The sequence below is a fragment of the Solanum verrucosum genome, unplaced genomic scaffold (assembly GCF_900185275.1).
Source record: "Solanum verrucosum unplaced genomic scaffold, falcon-dt-bn FXZP01000144.1, whole genome shotgun sequence".
NCBI lineage: Eukaryota > Viridiplantae > Streptophyta > Magnoliopsida > Solanales > Solanaceae > Solanum > Solanum verrucosum.
The window spans coordinates 1,532,512-1,540,052 of record NW_026020773.1 but is presented as its reverse complement, the minus strand read 5'-3'; the positions used below and the strand labels follow the sequence as shown (position 1 = coordinate 1,540,052).

At 27.6% G+C, this 7,541-nt stretch overlaps 1 pseudogene; it reads left to right on the top strand.

The window, feature by feature from the left end:
- Window positions 1–6,640: 6,640 nt before the first annotated feature.
- LOC125812962 (nuclear transcription factor Y subunit B-5-like) lies at window positions 6,641–7,229 on the top strand (annotated as a pseudogene).
- Window positions 7,230–7,541: the final 312 nt, after the last annotated feature.

Below are 7,541 nucleotides of genomic sequence, written 5' to 3'. Positions count from 1 at the left end.
AGAAAACATGTGGTGGAGTATAGCATATATAGATCCAATAACTAAGGGACCTTTTGGTCAACAAAATTATGAATATTACTTTTTTTTATTATTTTTTTTAACTTTCATTCGGTGTTTGCTACTCGTAAATTGTAATAGAGCTTGATTATTTTGAATTTGTACTGATTTGAATTCGAGATATCTGATTAAAAAAGGAATAGTCTCATCTGCTGCATTACCTACGTTGATGGTTAAAAAGAACTGGTCTTATTTTTAATATGAAAAAAATATATTTAAAAATTGAAGTTGTGTTTCGATATAAATATAATTGGAATTATTTTAAATTATTGCCTACTTCCTTCTAGATGACCTAATGGAAAGAAGTGGTAGGTGGAACAGTATTTATCCAACATGTGTGGTGATATAGTTGAAAGTTCTTCTTACATTTATTGAGAGTAGAATTATATTATTTAAAAAAATAAAATTATTTGGTGTTTGTATTGAAGCTAGACTATTTTAGATTCACACCGTATAATGCTTTATACGAGGGAAATATTTTCTACCAAAGAATTTTTATATCCAAGACTCTAATTTGGAACTTCTAATTAAGAGAAGAGCAACCCCATCCGTTGATGGTGCAGATTGTTATATTTAAACTCTGAAATTATTATTTATTTTTGATAGAAATTGAAGTCGATATGATTATTCAATATTCGAATTTACTAACTTGATGGAATTTATTTATTTATTTCATTATACTCCTTAGTTAAGCCAGTGTAAATATAAATAATATTTTCGCTTTTTTAAAAAAAATGAAAAAAGAGAAGTTGTGTTCAATTTGCAAAGACTTTCAAGTGTTTCACACTTATTATTAATTAATAAAATAAAATTAAACTTTGTTTACAAAGTCAATAATTTTGCGTTCACATTATTTTTTTTGTAGGAGTAAGTGGTCGGTAGGGCCAGAAACTTCCAGAATATGTATGGGTATACATCACACAAAGATGTCATCCACTACGTCCAAATAATATATAATAATAATAATAGAAAAAGATAGTATATTGTTGTATAACACGTTGGATTTAAGAAAGGATCGGATCACTCTTAATATAATGCAAGTATAAATAGTTGATTCTATGATTCGAACTCATGATCAGATAAGAAAGAGTTGCTTGGATGATAATCATCTCTTACTTCCAAGTTTCTACTTTAAGGTTGTGAGTTTGAGCCACCAAAAAAGTAAAAATACAAGCTTCTGAGGAGGGGTAAAAAAAAACCTCATGATCACATGAAAAATCATAAAAGTATACTTACTTTAACGACAAAATAACCTAATATAATTAAATAAATTATACTATAAAATTCTTTGCATTAGCTCCTTAAGATAGTCAAAGCCAACCAATCTATCATTTCATATAAATAATACATATTTGTATAATATGTTATACATACTTTAAATTCGCTTAATTTAAATTTGAAATTCACTTTTAACGACGGATTGATGGAATAAATCATAACAAGGAGAAAAGGAGGGATAAATTTGGAATATTAAAAGGGCATACCGTCATTAAGCAGGAATGATCAACATGAATTTCATTAATGAGTATCAAAATATAAAAAAATAAATTTATGAAAAAATCAAATAATATCAATACGCAATATATATATATATACATAAGAAAATATTTTATCTAACTACATAATGTAATTTTCAACGAAAAAACTATATATAGCTACGCCATGATATTCGAGTCTCTTAATGTAAAAATGAAATTATGAAAAATAATTTTTATAAATCTGTGAATTTAAATTAAATTTAACTTTAATGAAGATACCTATGACTAAAAGTCAAATAAATAAAAAAGTAAGAATGGTGGTTGGAACATGCGGCAAACGGATATATACAAATTATTATTGTTCAATCTTGACTTTAGTTTTGGGTTTCTTATTGAAGAATCCATATTTTACATTTTTTTCTTCTTTAAGCATAAGATAGTAGGAAAAAAATAAATAAAGACAAGTAAAATTTATTTGAGGGTTTGAGTCACACTAAATAGAAAAAAAACAAAGTTGAAAAAAGAATTTTGAAATCACTAATTTTTGTTTTTTATTAAAATATTTTGAGTTTGAATTCTGAAAATAGACTATGGGTTTTTTCACCCAATAGCCACGTTGGTGGATAGAAGTCGTACAAATTGCATTCACTTCCCCTCAAACTTTAATATGAGTAGCCTCTTTAATATTAAGGGGTCGTTTGGTAGAGTGTATTAGGAAAAATAACGCATGCATTAGCACTGTGTATTACTAGTACCTTGTTTGGTACTCTTTTCCAACCTATGTATAACTAATGCTTGCATTAGTTATACACTATATTGTGTATTAAAGTGTGTATTGCTAATACCATGGATTTCTAGGTATTAGCAATACAATGGTTTTAATGCATGCATTAGATTAACTAATGACAAAACTACCCTCTATTATTATTAATAATAATAATAATAATAATAATTAATAATTATAATATAATAATAATAATTATTATAATAATAATTATTATAATTATTATAATTATTATAATTATTATTATAATAGTAATTATTATTATTATTATAATTATTATTTTTGTAAAAGAATGTGGGGGTATTTTTGTAAACAAATATTTTTTTAATAGTCTTTATACAAGGCTTGCTATTTCCAATACATCAAACCAAACAATATATAAGAAATAATGCAAGCATAACTAATGCAAGCATTACTAATGCTTGCATTACTAATGCATGCATTACTAATACATCATATTCAGCATTATTCTTATACACTCTACCAAACGACCCCTAAGAGTATTAGTTTGCGGATTATATTATTTTGAAATTATAATTTTTGAATTAATTTATTTTATTTGGATGGTGGAATAAGATAATTTTCAATTTGATTAAATAAATTGGAATATTCAGAATTATGTTTGAAACTAAATTTATATTATATTTAATTGACAGTATAAATTTAATCATAAGTTTAATATAAAGATATTCTACCTATTAGGCATACCAAATATTGCAATACAATTTTAAAAAGGTACCATAAAAAATTGCAATGAGGTCAAGCGAATGAGTGCTTCACCCTCAATTAGAGGTCTTGGGTTCGAGTTCTAGGTATGGAGAAAATTATGTTGGGAGCGCCATCCCCGAAAGGGTCCTGCAGTGCGCAATTCAAATTATATCGGAGATCTAATATGGGCTCTGAACACTAGGTGGGAAACTAAAAAGAAAAAAGAAAAAAGAAAAAGAATTCCAATGTGCAATATGAAGGTATACACCTCATTTAGATGGTGGTTACATATACTTTTATAACATATTTTATCGTATTGTATTGCTTTACAATATTTGGATAAATTATGTCATTTTCTATCTTTACATAATATTAATAATTTGAAAAATAAATTTAAAAGAAAAGAAGGTATAGGGTATAACTACTATAAAAAAGGTAGGATAAAAGAAGAAAATATAATTATTAAATAATAATTAAAATCAAGATGAGGAGAAATAGGTAATTATGTGTTCACACTAAATCGTTCGTTACACAAAATGTACTCAATTATATATTGGTTTTCTAAAATGACAACTACTCATCCGTTCACTTTTACATGTCAACTTTGGACTTTGCACACCCTTGATAATAGTGATTAATATGAGTGTATAGTCTTAGGTCTTGAAAATATTTTGGAGAATAAATAATTAATATTAAAGATAAAAAAGAAAAAAATAATTAAAAAAATATCTTGGACCATTTATTTTTAGTAAGGACGACAAACGGTCCAGAGGGAATATATGTTAATATCCCTTTTGTGGAAATAGGATGAGACATATTGGTCTTGGGTAGGGGTGTTCACGGGTCGTCGGTTTGGATCGGTTATTGGTCAAAACCAAAACCAAACCAACTTAATCGGTTTTAAAATTATCAAAAACAAACCAAACCAAATATAGTATATATTTATCGGTTTGGTTCTTATCGATTTCGGTTCGGTTATTCAGTTATTAACCATAGACAAAAATAAAAAAACAATTCATTCAAAGCGTTAAAAAAATGACAACAATTTATTTAAAACGAAAATAGTTAGAATGACTGACATTACATAACTTTCCATCATTGAATTTACTATGGAAAGCTTCCAATTTCATTATTTTGGCTTAGAAGAAAGATACATTGATATTTTCAATCTTATAAAGAATTGTCATAGACACACTCATATACATAAAACCAATAAGATAAATATTCTCACCTTGGGCATTTTTTCTTTCATAAGTAAATTATAAATAAATTTTGATGAAAACACATATAAGATCTTTAAAGTTGTTAATAAAAATAATATATTATGTATGTATAACAATAAAATATATGTATATAACTTGTCGGTTCGATTCAGTTCGGTTATTTCTTCGATTTTTCGAACAAAACCATAACCAATCCATATACTATTGGTTTTTAAAAATCTAAAACCAAACCACACCTAACCCAAATAAAAATCGGTTTATTTAATCGGTTTGGTTCAGTTTTTTGATTTGGATCGGTTTTAATCCAAACCGTGAATACCCCTAGTCTTGGGCATGACTATGTATTTGATGGGTCAAAAGCTTATATGTCCAGTCCCCATACCATTTTATATTTGGGCCTACATCACTAATGGGCCATTAAATAAGAAGAAAAACAGTGGGCCTGTCCCATTTCATAGGATAACCTATTTGGATACCGCTATTTTATTTGTATTTTATTATTTTCTAATAATTATTTAAGTTGTATCCATTTTTGACAAACAACACACATGTTATGTTTGAAGTTTTATATGATTGAAGTTTAGATTTTTCTATAAGTTTTTTTACATGTAGTACATGCGATAATAGTGCATTATTCGTATTTTTGTCAAGTGACTTAGCTTGTTATAACGAAAGTGACATTACAATATACAAAACAATCGTCTTCACGCTATATAGTGCACAATTTTCAAATTTGAAAATATTTTGATTTGTGGTGAGATAACACATATAAAATAATGTTCACGTATGAGTGAGAATTGTTTGAAAAATTAATCGCGAGGAGTGTCAAGGGAATTCATAGCAACGATTTCATGTTTTAAAAAAAAATTAAAATTATAAACAACCCATTGAAAATAACAAGAATTTGATAATTTTTATGTTTCTTTAGTTAGGTAGTACTCCCGATCGTGATTTTTTTTTTGAGTAAGTAAGGTCAATCGATGACCAGGAAAAGTTTGATATTGATATTAATGAAAATAAAAATCAAGTCAAGAATGCAAAGAAAAAAAGAATGAAAGAAATGGAATTGGAGTTATATAATATAAAGAGCTTCAAAAGAGTAATTTAGATGGCAAAGATATTAATTCTTACGCATATACTTTGTTTACTTTTATTTGTCACGTTTTTGCTTTAGTAGAGTCAGTTTTACTAGTTATCGATGATAAATTGAATTATATTATTTAATATTTTAAAATTTTAAATTTAGATGTTTAAAAACTATACAAAAAAATATTATAAGTTGCATTCCTTCTCATATCAATATGTTAAAATATCGATCAAAGTTCATGTAGTTCGATTACTCTCAAGAAACAAAACATAACAAGTACTCCCTCCATCATATATTAGATGAACACTTTCTATTTTACACGGTTATTAAGAAATCATTAATAGCTTGATTCACTTACTATTTTTCTCTTTGTTCATATTAATTAGCTTTTCGAAAAAAAGAAATTTTGAATCTTCAAAATTTGTTTAAACTTTCAAAGCCATATTAATTGTAGTGGTAAAATGAAAAACGATTAATTAATTATATCCTAATTAATAAGTGATCAAGTAATATGAGACAAACACTTTTAGTAATTAGATGCCCATTTAATATGGGACGGAGGTAGTAATAAGGAAGGGGAGAGAGTAATTAACTTTTTTTTTTTTAGGTTAAAGAGAGTAATAAACTCATTAAATCAACATCAATAATTAGTGTCCTATTTTTTCATTAATTTAAACAACTTTGCCTGCCACATTCAAACACATGGATGCCACCTAGCTAAACCTATATATGTTATAATATAATTTATAGCCTCCCTTGTTTCTTGGAAACCAAAGTGACAATTTCCTGTCAAAACCTACTTAGAAGTAGGTTATCAAACTATAGTGTTTCAACTTAAAAGATTAATTAGCAAGTAATTAGAAGAGGGAAGGGGGAGGGGACCATATTATCACTAATTGATGACAGCAATATTATATACACATATAACAAAGTCTAGAAAACCATCTTTAGCATCCTTGAAAAACATACTCATATAAGAAATATTACCTAACTTTGTACCAATATCGAGAATCTGCCTGCCATTACATTTCGTATTTATGCTACTTAAATTTTATATCTCTCATAAAGTTTTAACTTTTGTATGACTTTGATATGCATCACAGGTTTTAAACTTTTGCACGACTCCAATATAATACTTAAAAAACTAATTAACTTATATACACAAACAGTATAAAAAAATACATCATTAGCACACGTCAACATGTAAATAGTTTACACTGTCAGTATATAAAAATTAAAACGATTTGTTTAAACATAATAAAATTAGGGATATGTGCTTATAAAGAAACAAACCCTACACATAATGGAGCAAAGTACTTATAGGTTTCTTCTTATAGAAAGAAAAGAAAAAAAAAATGGTTGATAATAATATCAACAAATTAGGGTCTAAATATGATAGAGAAAGCTCTAATTACAATTCAATTAGTGAAGATGGATTGATTTATAAGGAGCAAGAGAGGTTGTTGCCAATAGCAAATGTTGGGAGAATTATGAAGCAAATTCTTCCACCAAATGCTAAGATTTCAAAAGAAGCCAAAGAGACTATGCAAGAATGTGTTAGTGAGTTTATTAGCTTTGTGACTGGTGAAGCATCTGATAAGTGTCACAATGAGAAGAGAAAGACTTTGAATGGTGATGATATTTGTTGGGCTTTGGGAAGTTTAGGTTTTGATGATTATGTTGAGCCATTGAAGAGGTATTTGCACAAGCATAGAGAGTTAGAAGGTGAAAGAATTAATCAAAGTAAAGGTGTTGGGCTTGGAAATAATATTGAAGATAATCAAAGGGAAAGAGATGATGAATTAACACAAAGGGGATCTACAATTCCATTCAAAATCACCATCATGGATCATAAGGGGGAAAACAATTTTCTCCCTACAAGACCTTATTAGGCTTCTTCTTCTTCTTTTCTCTGTTTAACCGTTCAGTATCTGGAATTTACTAATCTGAGTAATTTGGATTTGCTCCATGTGAAGTTCATTAAAGGGAAGCGCTATTTATCAAGAGTTTCTGGTCCAGACAAAAAAACTTGGGTCAAGTTTTTCTTCTATCTTTTAGGCTTCTTCTTCCTCTCTCTTTTATCTTTGGGTTTAACCATCTTGTGTGTGAAACATACTGACCCTATTAATCTGGATTCTCGCTGCATAGAGTTGGAGAAATGTTTCCTCTATTGAAAGGTTGTCTATTCTTAATAAGGCTCGAAC